This window comes from Manis pentadactyla, chromosome 13, assembly GCF_030020395.1.
Source record: "Manis pentadactyla isolate mManPen7 chromosome 13, mManPen7.hap1, whole genome shotgun sequence".
NCBI classification, from domain to species: domain Eukaryota; kingdom Metazoa; phylum Chordata; class Mammalia; order Pholidota; family Manidae; genus Manis; species Manis pentadactyla.
The window spans coordinates 35,173,267-35,189,707 of NC_080031.1; positions in this window are offsets into that span (position 1 = coordinate 35,173,267).

Sequence of the window (16,441 nt, forward strand, 5' to 3'; positions counted from 1 at the left end):
TTACAAGTCATTTGATGTAGTTATGTGTCCAAAAGAATGTACCCTCGTTGATCCCCAGCAACACAGATTCTGAGCCTCTAGAGTTTGGGCCAGAAACCAAAGGTCTAATCTGCTGCCCCCATGGATGCCATTCTTCCTGTTATTGTTGGGGGTCCCAGAGGACTTTCATGTGCAAACTGAGCATGTCAACAAACTGACCACTGCTGAGGGGCACTGACTTCTCGCAGCTCATCTAGACAAATCATGGCTAAAGCAGGAACTTGGATGAAGCCTCCTTTGAGTAGCGGTCACAGGTGTGAGGGCAGCCTTCTTCCACCCAGTCTAATTTTCAAGGCACAGGGGGCAGCTTCCCAGTGTTACATTCATGGAAGAGGATTCCTTGGCCCAGGGCTCTTGAGATTAAATCTATTTAGTTGGTGCTGCTTCTCAGTCATGAAGCAGAGTAGATGTTACTCAGAGTGCTGCTTTGGGGGAAAAAAGAGGTATAAAATTATGGAAGCAATTTATCTCTTTGAAAAGATTCCAGCTTCCTGATACCCTTGAGGTCAAACTCACAGCAGAATAAGAGGAAAAGAATCGTGCGCACTGGCTCCACGTGAATTCCAGAAGTGAGTTCTTTACTTTGTCAGCAAGTACTAGATGCCTAGTATATGCAGGGTAAAGGGTAATCCAGTGAACACTGGATATAAACAAGGTCAGCAAACCAAATGAAGCCCCTACCTCCAGGAGCTTGCATATATGGTTAAAGAGGAAAAAAATACTCCATGACTTACTGAGTTACAGGACCCTCAAACACTAACAGATAAAACCCAGTATTCTATAACTTAACAAGCCCCTATTGTAATTCCCAAACAGCTATATGTTTTAATCCCAAACAGATATAAGCCTATCCTTAAAGCCTTGTTTTAGTCACCTGCCTGGTAAGGCAGCCCACATCTCACTTTTTCCGTTTTGCAGATGAGAAAACTAAGGTTCAGAGAGGTTAGGTTATTTTGTCAATAGACTTTATCTGTACACCACTGCATCTCTAAATCCCAGAACAGAGTATATGTGCCAAAAAAAAAAGTCAAGTGCATGATTTTAGCCAAGATCAAGATGATAATAAACAGCACATTGTGGGGTTGAACTCATATCTCCTGATTCAGATACGCATTCCAAAGCTCTAGAGTAGCTTCCTGCTTGAATAAATTAGTGTGGAGAATCTAAGACTTAGAATCAGAAGAAATTGCAGAGCTCGTCAAGTCTGCAGATACACATTAGAAGGGACAGTAAAACATCTGGTACAGGATTATCTTGCATATGCACAAAGATTCATGCACATTTTCAGGTGAAAAATTTATCAGAACTGATATCTTTGGAATAATTCTGTATATTGAAGAATAGATAAATAGGACTTTCTGATTCTTGCTGTGATTTCTGTGAGTTGGGGATTTGTTGCATATTTGAAAGTATGTTTTCAAAGAGGAACAATCTTTTTTTTAATGAAAATGTCAAAACCAAGAGAAATGCTTTACTATATCATCTTAATTCCAGTCACATTTATGTACTGAAAGTATTTGCCTGAAAGTGTTCAACTTCTGTAAAATGCCTGCAGTTTATTAATTAGTCTTACCTGAGCAGATTTTTAGGTTGATTTAGGCAATCATATATCACTTAATATCTATGTCCTAGGTTCTCAACTTGACCCTGGGAGGCTACATCAAGGGAGATTAGATGCACTTATTCTCAGGAGACTGAAGGGGATGATGAAGAGTAACGGTAACTATAACTCAAAACAGGAAAAACAGGAGTATCATACAAGTGATGCCAGTGACACGCTTAAGCTTTCTAAGTAAATACCACATGAGGAGAGGGAATGGTAGAAATGTTTATAAATTAGGTTTTTAAGTTGGACTTTGCAGAATGAGTAGGACTGTGACTCACTGAGATGGGGAAGAATTCATTCATGCATTCATGCAGTAAGCATTTACTGAGCACTAGTAAGCAGTAGGAACTAAGGCTGTGGTGATAAACATGACACACAGCTCCCTGTCCTAATAGAGTGAATGGACAAAAAATAATGAATGTGTAATTATGTAAAATAGGATAGTGAAATAAATGGTGTATTGGGAAAATGTGGAGGGAGGAGGACCAAATCTATTTCAGAGTGTCAGGCAAGGCCTGCTTGACTACCTAACAATTAAGCTAAAACCCAAAGATTAAGTAGAAGTCAGCCAGGTGAGGCGAAGTAAGCAAAGTTGTCCAGACAGAAGAAACAGTGCACGCAAAGACCGGAAGGGAAAGGGAACATGTGACTCCCAGGAACTGAGTTAAACTCAGACCGTTAGCCTAAGAGCAGAGAGTACCGAGACGTGAGCAGAGACTGACCTTGGATGGACTTGTCTGCTGTAGCCAGAGAGTAATGGAGCCTTTGAAGGAATATGAGTGGAGATGTAACGTGATCAGATGTGTATTTGGGAAGGAGCATTCCAACTCTGGGAAGCCAGCAGACCATGGAAGAAGTTCATGGAGCAACCCAGGAGTCTGGCTGACAATTAATGGTGGCTCGGACCAAGGTGATAGCAACGGTGGTGGAGAGAGGTGGGCAGGTTCAGGAAATGCTAGTAGCAGTAAAATTAACAGAATGTGATAAATAATAGAATGTGAAGGTGTGAGGCATGGGGAAGTGTTGAGAATAACTCAGGTTTTTCAGTTTCCTGACCAAGATGGTGAAGACTGGGAAAGACACAGATTGGGGGGAATCCCTGGTTGGTTTTGTCTTGAATATGTTAACTTTGATGTTTCTGAGAAACATTCTATTGAAGCAGGTTTCCTCTGAGAGGAGAATCAGAACAGGACAGAGGCATGGGAGACACGGAGACCTCCCTGGAAAAAGTCTGGCTGGGGAACAGGGACCAAAGGGGAGATGTGTGAGGAAGGCCAGTGCAAGGCCAGAGGGCTCGGACAGCCAGGCGGAAGCGGAGCGTGCACTCATTCTGGTTAAAGCATTATTACAGAGAATTCCAGCCGCACCACCCTTGGTGTGGGAAAAGAGTAAAAATGTCAGTTTCCTGAGGAAATTAGGGTCTCTACTGAAAAGAACCCCAGGAACCTGAAAGGTTAATAAAGCCTCTCCAAAAGCCCCATTTTTTCCACTGTTTGATCAGATCAAGCTCAGAGGGTGCTCAGCAGGGCTAAAATCTTCACTCTAATGCCAAAAATGACTTGTCCCTTCTTGGAGAAACTTGCACTTCAGGTAGATTCTGGCAACATAACTAGCTCCAGAGGAAATGATAGTAATACCTTCCTGCCTTCAATTTGACCTACTTTTCTCTCCTCTGTGGGCCTGGTAATTTCTTGGCCCTCAACTATGAAGAGTAGTTCCTATTTACAACATATGTCCTCAAGTTCTACCTATTTTTAATTGCGGATATCATATGAGGTAGGTGAAGCAGCTATAATTAATCCTTTTAGTAAATATCAGGAAACTAAGGTTTAGGGACACTGAGTGATTCACCCAAGGACGCAGCTCAGTCAGGACCTGAGAGCGGGTGTTCTGACGCTAGGGCTAGCCTTTCCCCTTCCGCTGATAAGGAATCGGGGTGCTTTTCATATCTTAAACCAGACGTGTATTACATAGTACATGTGCTAGTAAAGTCCACTTCCTGTAGGTAAAGCGAACAGCAGCGACGAATGATGGCACTTTTTCCCACTGATTCTTAGGAGCAGCCTCTGATCTTGTCAACATAATAATTCAGACAGCTACTCCCTGTGACTCTGAGCTGGCAGACGACGAAATCTATTGTCAATGCTTACCTTAGGATCTTGAATTTTTAAGCAGGACCCTGAAAAATCTTAAAGTTGTATATGCATTAAGCCATGACTTTTTGTTTGTACACTAAGTAGATTTGAGATCTTGGGATGTCGTTTTGCAAATCAGAGTCTAGCTTCCTCACTTTAAAAAAATGGATGATATCTAAGGTTTCTTCTAGTTCTGATAGTCAGTAATTTTATGAAAGTCCCAGGTATGGTGACAGGATGGGTTACTGTGAAGCAAGAGTGACCTTCCCCTTGTTACTCAGGTTTCATCATGAGTAACATTTGCCTTATTTTCTCCTTAGTTCAGCCTTGCTGACCACTGTTTATGTTTCACAGCTCATCCTGGCCCATATAGTGCTGAAGAAGACTGAGTCTTTAAAATGTAATACAGGAAATTATCTCTAGCATCCCTTTTGGTCTCTTAATTGGTTGGAATTACACGTATTTCATACAGATTAGAAAAGTTCAGAGTGGTTTAGTATTTAAAAGGCAGGGAGTTTTGAGTCAGAGAGAACTGGGTTCAACTCCTGAATTTATGTTTGATGGGTGACAAGCAACTTTGGTGAAGGTAACATCCCTAAGCCTTGGGGTCCTCATCTTTTAAACAGATATAATATATCTGACTTGTGGTGTATTGCTATCTGAATTCGAAATATGTGTGTAAACAGTTTCTATTAGGGTGCGGCATATTGAAGATAATGCTAAATATGATTATTTAGGGATCTTAAAGACCAGTTGAAGGCATTACACATCTTCTTATGTATGTACGTATCTTGTAAACTTAAAGTGGTATCTTTTGGTTCCAAATATACCCCTCAGATGACTTGTGAAGATTTAATATTAGCAGAGCCTATCCATTCCCATAGCCTCTTCTATGAAAATAAAGCTTTATGGTATGTAGAGCTGTGACTACAGTCTTTGACATTAACTCAAGGGCTGTGATGCCTGAACAAAACACATACCCTACCATAGTCACAGATACAGGAATGTAACACAACATTTATCAAGACCACCAGCCTGGTCTGATCTGAGCTCAGATGGCTGGCAGGGTAGCACAGTACCTGTTCATTCTGACTATGTATTCCTACTACCAGATAAATGGTTATGTTTTAATCCCACATCGTCATGATCAAAGGAAGCTTTGTCTGAGATTAAATAAAGGAGAAGAGTTTAGATTGGATGCAATATTTATCCACTAAAGAGTCACTGTAGGTTTGCAAGCAAATATCATTACTGGGAACACAACCTCTTCAGATCCTATTGAAGCGTGCTGATCCTGTATAAAGCAGAGTGACAAGAAAGACGGTTTGTGGCGGAGGGGGAAGAACATCAGGGTAGCTCTGTGGGCTAAGGAGCAGGGAGGGGCTGCTGTGGGGCTGCAGGCCGCCACCATTCATCCCAGCTCTGCCGCATTTGTCCGAGAGACTTAAAGGACGTCATCGTTCCTACATGCCTTTGGTCTCTATAGCTATAAAACGTGGACAACTATGAAGAGTCATCCTGAGCCATACAAAAGCAATGGAATGCACGAGTTGGGAGGGTCAATGAACGTGAGGTATTAAAATATGTTAATGTATTTTATACAGTCAGGACTGGCCCTGACCTGGTGACTGTTGCTGAAGAGGTTTTTACCAAAATACTCCATGTCCCACAAGCTAGCCTCCCCTGGTACTCTAAATTCCTATGATTTGGGATTTTTCTCTTAGGATTAAGACATTGTGTCTCTAAGAATCCCATTTTCATAACCCAATTAGCCCACAGGAGGAATAAGTATCATTTATCTTTTCATATATTTGTGTGTGACACAAAGACCTAATAATGAGAGATATAAAATAGATTGGTTTTGATGAAGATGAGATGGGGGGAAGGAAAAGTCAGCAACGTGAGGCACAGGACATAAGGCAGGCTCAGGTGGCCAAAGCAGGTGACAGGGGAAAAGGCAGAGAAGTTCCAGACCGCTGGATGCAAGAAGTATGGAAAGCTGAGAAAGCTATCTTCAAAGGGACTATGAAGGGGGCAGAATATGGCCTCCTTGTAGAGTTGCTAGCACTTTCTGCATGAAGTCAAGGCATCAAACTTGAATATTAGGTCAAAATTGTGCTTTGCCTTCAAGTGGCACCGTGCCAGTGCAGGGAGATTGAGATGAGGCTCACTTCCCTATGTCTTGGTTCCCTAATTTGTGAAATGAGATTGGAACAAATGATCTCTGGGAGACATTCTAAAGCTAATCTGCCATGTCGGTATCTGTCAGGAATGACAGCTCCACTGCAGGAATCTTACTGCTTCCTCCACACAGAGGTCATGTAGACATAAATGATGACTCATGATATGTTTCTGCTGAGCTCACAGACGACCTTAGCATCCTTTTCGAGGAGGTGGCCACTAGTAATAATCTATCTGAGATGGCCAGGAGTTAAAATCCATTTGCCATCACTGACAAATGTATTTAAGTTCCCAAACTGCCTCAAAGACTTGCACCAGTGACGACAGTGGCTCCAAATTGTGGATCAAATTCTGCCTCCATAACTGAGTAAATCTTATGGAGAGTAAGTGGGCAAAGCCAGCTGCAGGAAGTGGAGGACAGGGTGGTCAGCTGACGCCTGAAGCCATTTGAAGAGGTGTGCTGGCTTGTTCCTCACTTTTCCAAAGCTACCACCTTATTCTGAGGCTTAGTGTCGCCTCTAAAATGAAAACTACCCTCAAAGTAGTCCAAAGAGGGAGATGACACAGTGTGCTCAGAATTTAAATTCATGACAGGGTGATCTGGTGTAAATAATCTTATGAGCAATAGTTTCCACATCTTTAGAGATAAAAATAGTTCATAGGGTTGTTGCAAAAAGTGAATAAGATAAAGTGAAAGTGCTCTGAAAAAATACGAAGACATACACACAAATCTGATTCTAGCACAAGCCCCTCATCAGTAGCACCTTTGGAGGATTTATTTGACCACCAATTAAGATTCAAAAATGAGCCACAGGGCAGACATTCTGGCACCAAGGAAAGAAAAGAACAGTGACACGGGAAACACAGGGACACGAAACCCACATTTTATCAAGGTGACTTTCTGCTCCCGCCCTCAATGGATTAGTACTTCTTCAACAAAGTGCCTCTGAAATAACTACCAAAACTCTGATGTGCTCTTCTCAAACTCAGCATTTTTAATTAATTCTGCTGTACTTGCTGTCCATTCATCTTTACCTCAGGATGCTCTTCCAGCTGATAGAAAACACACAAACTCCAGACCACCTGCCACTGGTTGAAAAGCTCAGCGGCCCAGGGTCAATGAAGCATGTTTGGAATTTTAGGGCATTAATAAACTCCCTGGGGGAATTCTGTGGGGGTCTTAAAAGTTCTGTTCCTTTTGCTGTTCAGCAACGTGTTGGCTGGGAAGCAATTCCTCAGTCTTCCCTTCCGTGTATCTAAGGCATCTGGCTCAACACACTGCAAGCAGCAGAGAACGTGAAATCATGTTCCTCTCAGATCTAGAATTATCCCCTACAACCATACAGGAGTCAGAAAAGAGACTATTAAACAGAATTTTGCCACTGCTTCCTTTGCTATGTCTTCAATACGCCTGATATGAGAGCAGTGTTCTGGGAAACTTCAAGGAAAAACAAAAAACATCCTGAAAAGGGGCAAGGAAAATCAGAGAGAAAGACACAGAGGCAGATCTAGGCCGTTGTTTGCCTACTTGTATGTCAGCACATTGAACAGAGCTGAAATATAGCAGAGACCTAAGCACATGATCCTTAAGAATGGTTTATGGATTAGAGATTGAAATAGGGAAAAAAATCAGAAGCTAAGGGGTCTTGCATCCAAAATATTCATCTCCTTTGAATGCCAAGGATGTCTGAATGGGAAGGTCTCCAGATCACTTGACCCTAAATCTTGTTTTAGTTAAGTATATGATTCTCCTTTTTGTAATTGAGACTAATGAGTCCCAGAGCAGTAAAGTGGCTAATTGATGATGGATGACATAATTTTTCCTACAATTCTTGCCACTATATCACAAAGTGAGGAGACCAACAGGTTGCATGGCTTCAGAGAAAGTTGAAAGAGAGAAGTAGGAAATGAAAAAAAGTTCTACCTACCTACTAGTCATAGGGCCACCAATATAGTTTTTTTAAAAGAGGTAATGTTGAAATGAACATATACTCAATTCCCTTTAGAAAATTGTAGAGGACTTAATGCCTAGTGAGTTATTAGTTCCTACCATGTGTTTTCATTGTTGACAACAAAATTTGTATGGCAAAGTTTTTATGGTAATTCTTAAACAATTCACTGGAGTCTGTCTACTGGCAACAGTCATGTTTGGTCATTTTCCATCCTGCCACCAAGTGGGTGGAACTCAGTGAGAGATTCTCAGTAACACATTCAAGTTCATAATCAGAGTTAGTGGCAGGTCTGAAAAAAGAGAAGTGGACTTTTATTAAAATAGAAATTATGAGAATACATATACTAAAAATGTGAACAGAACCAAGAGAACTAAGGTAAGGGAGAGGGTGGAAAGATAATCTTGAAGAGGAGTTGGAGCTAATTCATCTCTGTAATTCCTGTGCCTAGCACACAGGGCTTAGCCCATAGTAGACTCACAAAAATTAAAGTTTTTAATTGACCTGAATCTGATCAACTAAGATTATGGGCTGTTTTCTGATGGCTCTGCCATAGCCATGAAGAAATAAAAACAGAGGCTCCCAATAGGACTTATTAGCCAGCCTCCACAAGGGGATTCCAGAAAAACCATAAGACTTTCAGAAGCATAGTAATCCAATAAAGTTTCTAGAAGAAACAAAAATAAAAATGAGAACAGTGGATAAAGACCCTATGTGATCATAAACAAAGAAGTTAACCTTTTGGAACTCAGTTTGACTTTAGATTGACAAGGTCATGATCATGTCTCTTCCAGACTGAACACTCTACAATTCCAAATAATTTGTATGTGTATGTGTGAGTGGAAAGCTTAAGAAACTGACGGCAGAATATTTCCTGCACTTCTATATTTTGGAGACTTGGAGAACAGCTAGCTCTATTTTTAAAAAATACCACATCGATCACCCTGAACTCTTTTGGATGTGGAATTCAAGGAATGTTAAATATGAGATGATTTCAGCTTTACAGAGAGAGTTACACTGTAGCCTGGCCATGACTTAGTTATCACTTCTCAGAGTGTCTATGAGAAAAGTATTCAGAACACCATTTCAGCACCATGACCTCTTACCATCAATTCAGTTTCCAAATAGTGGCTCCTGGTGGTTCATATCTGTGTAACAAATAGGAATAGGTCACCATCTTTCACCTCTAGAAAATTAAAATTCAAGTGGGGTATTTCGACTGTGAGTAATGATAACAAAATATGCTAAATGTCATAATAAAATAAGTTGATTTTATAAAAAGTGCTCAGTGGCACAGAAGAAGATATGCATCTCTCCGCCTCTAGGGGCCGGTGTCGTCTCACTCACTGAAGTGTCGAGCATGGACACCTAAAACCAAAGAAAAGGAAAGGAAGAAAGGATAAGATTGGTTGCACTCTGTTAATACAGTTTATAACACCTGTTTGATCTGAACATAAAATTGAGAAGCCAAAGGAAAGAGTGCAATACAATGAAGAAGATCTTAGCATATGGTGCAAAACCTGAGTTGGATTTGAATCTTTGCTCTGTTATATTCTGGATGTGGATTAGGGTGGTTAATTAGTCCCAAGCTCTGTTGCCTGTCTGCCTCAAGAAAAGAGAAATATGTGTTTCACTTGGTTACCTTGGGGTCGAATGAGATAATTATTTGCATTATCTAGCATGATCCTCACTCAATAACTGCTAAGTAGACTAGTTACATCTAAAATATAATTTTTTGGGACATGTTAATGAGAATTAGAACACAGATCCTATTTTTTCCCCCTCATATTGTTGATGGTTTCCATGTAAACCATCCCTTAGTTTTGTGTACTGAATGTACCAGCGTAGTCCTTTGGAAAATGCTTCTCTCCTCCAAGAGGGACAGACCCTATGGAAAAGAACCAATTCTGAAATTTGTCATGGAGATTAAAGACCTAGGGAATGTAATCAATAATACTGTACTACCTTTGTATAATGACATACAGTAATTACACTTACTATGGTAAGAATTTAGTAATGTGTTATAATGCCAGATCACTATGTTGTACAGCTGAAACCAATATAATATGGTATAGCAACTATATTTCAATAAGAAAATACTAAAAATAAATATTTTACCTTGTTAAAAAAAAGCAGTCTTATTGCACACAATCATTTAGAACTTTAACTACAACAGTTAGAGGAGTTAAGCATTGATTGTCTCATGGCTACATGTGTGTCCAGAGAACTTAAAAGGAAAACTAACTAGGAAAATGTATGTTACGGGAGTCTGATCATCATCCTTAATGAATGAACAACAATGAATGAACGAACAAGAAAGGTCACCTTGGAGATGATATGTCTAAGATGCTATTCTGTGATACTTTACGGGGAAGAAATATGAAGGGGGACCAATTTTCTGTTTAGAATATGACACTATATTGTATTAAAAAACTACAAACACACATAAAAAAGTTTTCGAATCTCTTGACACTCAAATAAAAGTAATTTTGCACGGAACAGTCTCTGCAGTGACAACATAGTTTCAGGCGATGGCATCAGGCTGCACGCAGCCCACCAAGCGTGGGATACCCTTGACCCATAAAATGCTAGTTTCCTAAAATAAATCTAAAAGCCTTAATGAGCACCCAAAGGACTGCACTACGAGTGATAGGGCTCGGGTCTTTGCTCTCGCTCTAGGCTTTAAAATTCCAATAGCTAAATCTAATGAAACTTGTAAAATGCAGAGTCTAGGATAAAAGTCAAGCCTCAGATCTGGGAGAATTCTGTGTTTAGCCTCATTTGAAGTAAAGATTTGAAGACTATAGATCTCATGTGCTATCTCTCGGTCTCCTTTAGAATATGCTTCAATATATCATTTGACTTTGCATATTACATAACCTAGAACACAAACCTTTTTGTGGATAAGGACTAATTGGGCTTTCAATTGAATTTGCTGTTAAATTCATGGCCTAGCTATCAGTGGAGAGCTGGCTATTTTTTATCACAAATACACAGAAAATATGTTGACAAATATGAAAGAGAATCTTTAAATAAACAGACCTTACACTGTTTAATGTTTATGAAGCCTTTTTTGCTTTTATTTTTGGTACATGAGAATATCTAACATTAACTTTAGAAACTGTCTTGGGAGAAGAAACAGGAAAAACCTGTGGATAATTAAACAACTTCTGTCCATGAAGCATGATGTTCAACCAGAAAGTTGGCCTGAAGTAGGTCCCTTTCCTCTCTTCCTTATAGTCCTTGTTTTTAAATGTGAAGGTGTCCTTAAAAGATATAAATTCCACCTGGCTCCTAATCAAACTGTCACTTATGGTATTGGAAAACCTAATTATTTTATCTCCCTATGAGGACATTGGCCTATTCATTTTTTGTTTTACATTTTTAGAACTATTAAATATTTCACAAATACTTATTGAGCACCTAATATGCACCAGGCAGATGGTTACCAGGGATATGACAATGAAAAACCCAAACAGCAAAAATGTCCACTGCCCTGAAATTGACATTCTATGGGGGGAAAATAAATAAAGGTAAGCATGCAAGTGATAAATTGAGCAGAGAAATTCAAAACAGGAAAGGAAGCGTAATGCCTTCAGTCTAGTAAGAGGTGGCTATAGAAACCCTCACTGAAAAGGTGATATTTAACCAAAGTTCTGAAGGAGGTAAGGAAGTGAGGCATGTGGAAATTTGGGACTAGAACACGCTAGTAAAAGGTAACTGCAAATGCAAATTACCTGAGGAAGGAGCAAGTGTGTTTATGTTCCAGGAATGCCTAAAAAAGCCCAGTAGGAGTGGAGTGGAATGAGCAAGGAGATCAGTAGAAAGTGAGGTTAGAGAGGTAAGAGGAGAGCTGAGAGTTCAAAGTCACTATGTGATGTTGTCTTTTGCTCCCAGTGAGATGGGGAGCCACGGGAGGACTTTGGGCAGAACGTGTAAGATGATCTGCCTCTCCGTGTCTGCTTTGTTGAGACAGAGGCAGATCAATGAGAGGATTATTTATAAGAACCCAGGCAAGTGGTGATCATGGCTGCGACCAAGGCTGTGGCAGTGTCACTAGCAAGTGGTCAGATTCTGGATATATTTGAAAGTATTGCCAATGGGATTCACTGCTGGATTGGATGTGGATGTAAAAGAAAGAAGCTATAGATGATTTCAATATGTTTATTTTGAACAGTAAATCATTTGAAAGAGACTTCAGGAATTGGAAAGATGATAGAATACAGACTGAAATCAGGCAGCCTGGCTTTGAAGTCCAGCTCTGCCCCAGGGTGTTTAATACTTCTCTCCATTTTTGCTGTAAGATGGGAAAATATTACTATTCCCTCATATTTGTTTGTGAGGATTATACAATACTCATAAAGTTCTCAAACTAGTACCTGGCACATAGTAAGACCTATATAAATGTTTGCTATTGCTATTGTTTTTATGTTGAGAAAGACTGTGGGGGCCAGGTTTTGGGGAAGACGTTTGGGATTTAAATTTGGGACATGTTAAATTTGAGGCTAGTTTAAGATTTCTATCGGCAGTCCAACTGTACAAGTTTGGGTCAGTTTTATATATATATATATATATATATATATATATACACACATACACACACACATATATTCTCACATACCTACATGAATCTAAAGTTTAAATTAAAATGTCATAAATGTATAGGTGGTGCTTAAAGCTTAATACTGAATGAGATCAGCAAGAATGGAGATGAATTCAAAGTATACAGGCCTGGAGCACTCCAACATTAAGGGAAGGGAGACATAAGACTGTTCTAGAAACCAAATGAATCATTTTAAGGACGAAGGAGTGATCAACTCAATTAAATCTCTAGTTCATCAAACAAGAAAAAGACTACGAATTTACTACTGAATTTAGCTATGTAGAGGTCATCAATCAAGAACTTTTTGATAGTGTGGTAGGGGTGAGAGTTTGATAGGAGTGCATGGGAGAAAAAGGAAAAGAAGAATTGGAGATAACCAATGTATAAAGTTGACTAAAAAAGTTTTGCTGTGAAAAGCAATAAAGAAGTATGGTGGCAACTGAAAGAGAAAGTGAGAACAAGAGACATTATATTAATGGGGGAAATCGGAGCATATTTGTGTCCTGATAGGACTGATACAGTAGAGAGGAGAAAACTAAAGATGGGTGAGGAGAGACAAAGATAAATCATTTCCATCCCACCACTGCAACTGGAGAGAAAGGAGAGCTGGTCCAGGAGAAACCTCAGCGTGATCTGGGGTGCTCAAGGCTGGGAGTCCCCACACTACCTAGAAGTGTCAAGGTGAGTACATATTGTCCTGCCACTTCAGGAAGAACTCTTCAGACTTTCGCTTCCTAGGGAATAGGGAAAATGTCAGAGAACATCACCAATCTAGCCCATTACTCTCCAGGTCCTAAGAAATCCAGCAGAGAACTAAAGCCTCAGGCCTCTAAACATCTCACTCCAAATTGTACCAGCCCCTACATTCCTTTGGCAGGAATATTGGCCCTTACCTTTGCAGGACCTCAATAAACAGTCTCTGCCAATTTCTAGCGACTCCACTAGGATTAGTTTGTTGAACCCTCAAGAGTACTAGTGAGAGGAGTATTACCATTATTTCTATTTTAGAAATGAGGGAACTGAGGCTCTTTGTGGATCAACTGCTCTGGAGATTTTACCTGAGATCCAGCAGACCTAAGAACCCGAGTGCTTCCTCTAAGGACCACCCACTTTACACCCACCCCATTCCAAGCCTGTCTTATTGAAGAATGAACAGCAGTGGTAAAAAAGGGACTGAATCTCAGACTTGCCTCTTTTCACCTGAAAGAAAATAATATGCACAGAGTTCCTTGAATGGGAAGGATGATGGCTGAAATGGACTGATGTGTTTATGTAAAACTGGGACATAATTTTGCTCTGTAACTCATTAGTCTGCAAACACTGACAAATGTAAAGTTCATGACACCTTCAAAAAGATTTGTGTTCCTTATTCACTGTCATCTCAGAAGTTTGAGAGTCCAATATTTAATTAATGTGAAAATCATCACTGAGCCTGGGAACTACCTGCTCATGTTTAGAAAGGAAGGCTCAAAAAGCCTAGGTTTGCCGCTGGTATCAGGAACTTTGACATCAGCCTGGGCGGGTGGGAGTGTGATAGGGAAAGTCACATACTCTCAGAGAACTTAGAGGCCTGGGTCCCTGAATTCTTCCTCTGAAAGCAGCTCCAGATGCTTCTCCCAGAGCTCTCCACTAAGGGGAACATACAGCATGATCAATCACTTAAGACATATTTATTGAGTCCCTACTATATGCCATGTACTATTCTAGATGTGACAGGTGTACATTCTGCCTTTTTTTGTGTAATTTTAGCCAAGAGACACAATCTCTCAGATTTCTGATTCTCCCTCCCCAACACAAAGATCATGGCGTTTTATTTGAATGGTCAAGTAATTCCAGGTGAAGGATATTTGGCACTCCTATGTAACTCACATTAGTGAGCTCAGAGTAAGCAAGACATCCCCCTCACTCACTGGTAGCCATAAATGAGCTGACCCCAGACACAGAAGAGTGAGTGGCCTCAGGTGAGTTGTTTCCTTTCTTACCTATCATTTCTTTGTAATATTGATAACAATGATAATGTACCCACCTCAAATGGTTAGTGAGGATTAAAGGGCATGGATAATGTAAATCACCCAGTGTAAGGTCTAGCATCCTCAATAAATTGGGCTATTACTATAAAGTGCTTTGAGCTCTTCAAATGAAAGGTATGTGAAATCCAAGTTACTTTCAGATCCTTTCCAGTTTCCTGGAATTCACCGTGTTCTAATGGGCCTGATAAGGAAAACACTCAACACAGCCGTCAAGGTCAGCAAACCGCTTTTGCCCCCTGTTGGCAGAGCCCCCCCAGCTCCCTCCTGCCCTCCTCCAGGCTCCTCCTTTGCCCTGAACATGCCGAAATGCCACATATCAAAAGAATATAAATGCCCCCCTTGCTTGTGCTCAGGGCTCAGACCTTGGGAGAGTACTCCCCTCTGAGCCCGCCGGTGTAAGAATAAAACCTCAACATTCCAAGACCCTCAAATGCTGCTTGATTCTTCCTTCTGTAATCCAGTCCAGGTTTCCCAGTGTTTTCCATAACAGGGCCAAGGGAAGTAGATTTTTCCCACTCACACCTAACTTCTTGCGAATTCCCAGATCCCCTTTGTCAGCCCCTATCACAAAGCGATGTTTGTTAAGAATTCTGTCATAGTTTCTTCATCTCAGATGGGCTAACAGAGAGCTCCATACATTTATATTGTCTGTTTGAGGACTAGCCTAGAACTAGGATTTGGTATGAAAGAGGATTTCTGTTAAAAAAAATTAAAATTTTTCACTATTTCAAACACTTCCTCAGTTTTTACTATCTCACCATAGGGCCCTTCCAAAGTTGAGAAATATTACACTCTGAGTCTGTGCTTATTCACACTTCACCTTGAAGAATGTGGGAATTTGTCATGACCACATCATTGCCTATATGGCAGCTTTCAGGGATAATTACTTGTTTAGTTTTCAGATAACCTGAATTAAAGATAATCTCCTTTAGTTTTCAGATAAGAGATTATTATTTTCTCTATTTACCACCCTTTAAATAGAAAATTCAGATAATGACAATAACATGTTCAAGGTCACACAACTAGCTTACTGTGGAGTGGGGATTCCAACCCTTGATGTCAAACTGTGCTATTCCTTTTTTTTTTTACCACACTTGGTAACTGATTTCTGAAGACTTTTGGTGTTCTGACCACCTCATTGCATGTCCATGGCATATTTTATCTGGCAGCATTACTTTAAAAATTATTCATTCATTAAATAAACTATTTCCTCTCTTAGTAGGTACCATGCTAAGTTGGGACTTTAATGGTAATCATCCACAGACATATTTGCAAAAATAAATGTAAAATTAGAACTGGGATGAGTTTTTTAAAGAAGTGTATGATGCTGTTAGAACATATAATGGGGGGGTTGTATCTGGTCTGGGAAGTGAGGTCAGGAAATGCTTCCTGAAGAAGTAACAACTAAGCTGAAATCTGAAAGGTAAGTGGCAGCTACCCAGGCCAAAGGAGGAGTATTCTAGGCAGAGGAAATGGCACGTGCAAAGGACAATGGAACAGGAAGGGAGAGAGTGTGTCACAAAGAAGTGAGAAAAGATCAGGGAACCCAGAGCAGAACCAAAGGGGGATGGGTATAGTGTGCAGTAAGATTTTCATCACTATCCTTTGAAAAAATATTTATTTATTTCTCTTACCAACTCAACACATTGGCAGAGCACTCGCCATAAATGAGGCACCAGAGTCAGTGCTCGGGGAGTGAGTGACAGCAGATGCTGGCCTCTGCACAGGGACTCTTAGAGTCCTCACCAGAACCCAACAAATAGGTAACTCAGATTCAATTCTACGATAAAGTGCAAAATGCTAGAGATAGACCCAAGAGGGACACCAAACCCAAGCAAGGAGATCAGGAAAGCATCAGCTGGGGCCTAAAGATGGGTGAACGTTAGCCAGCTGAAGAG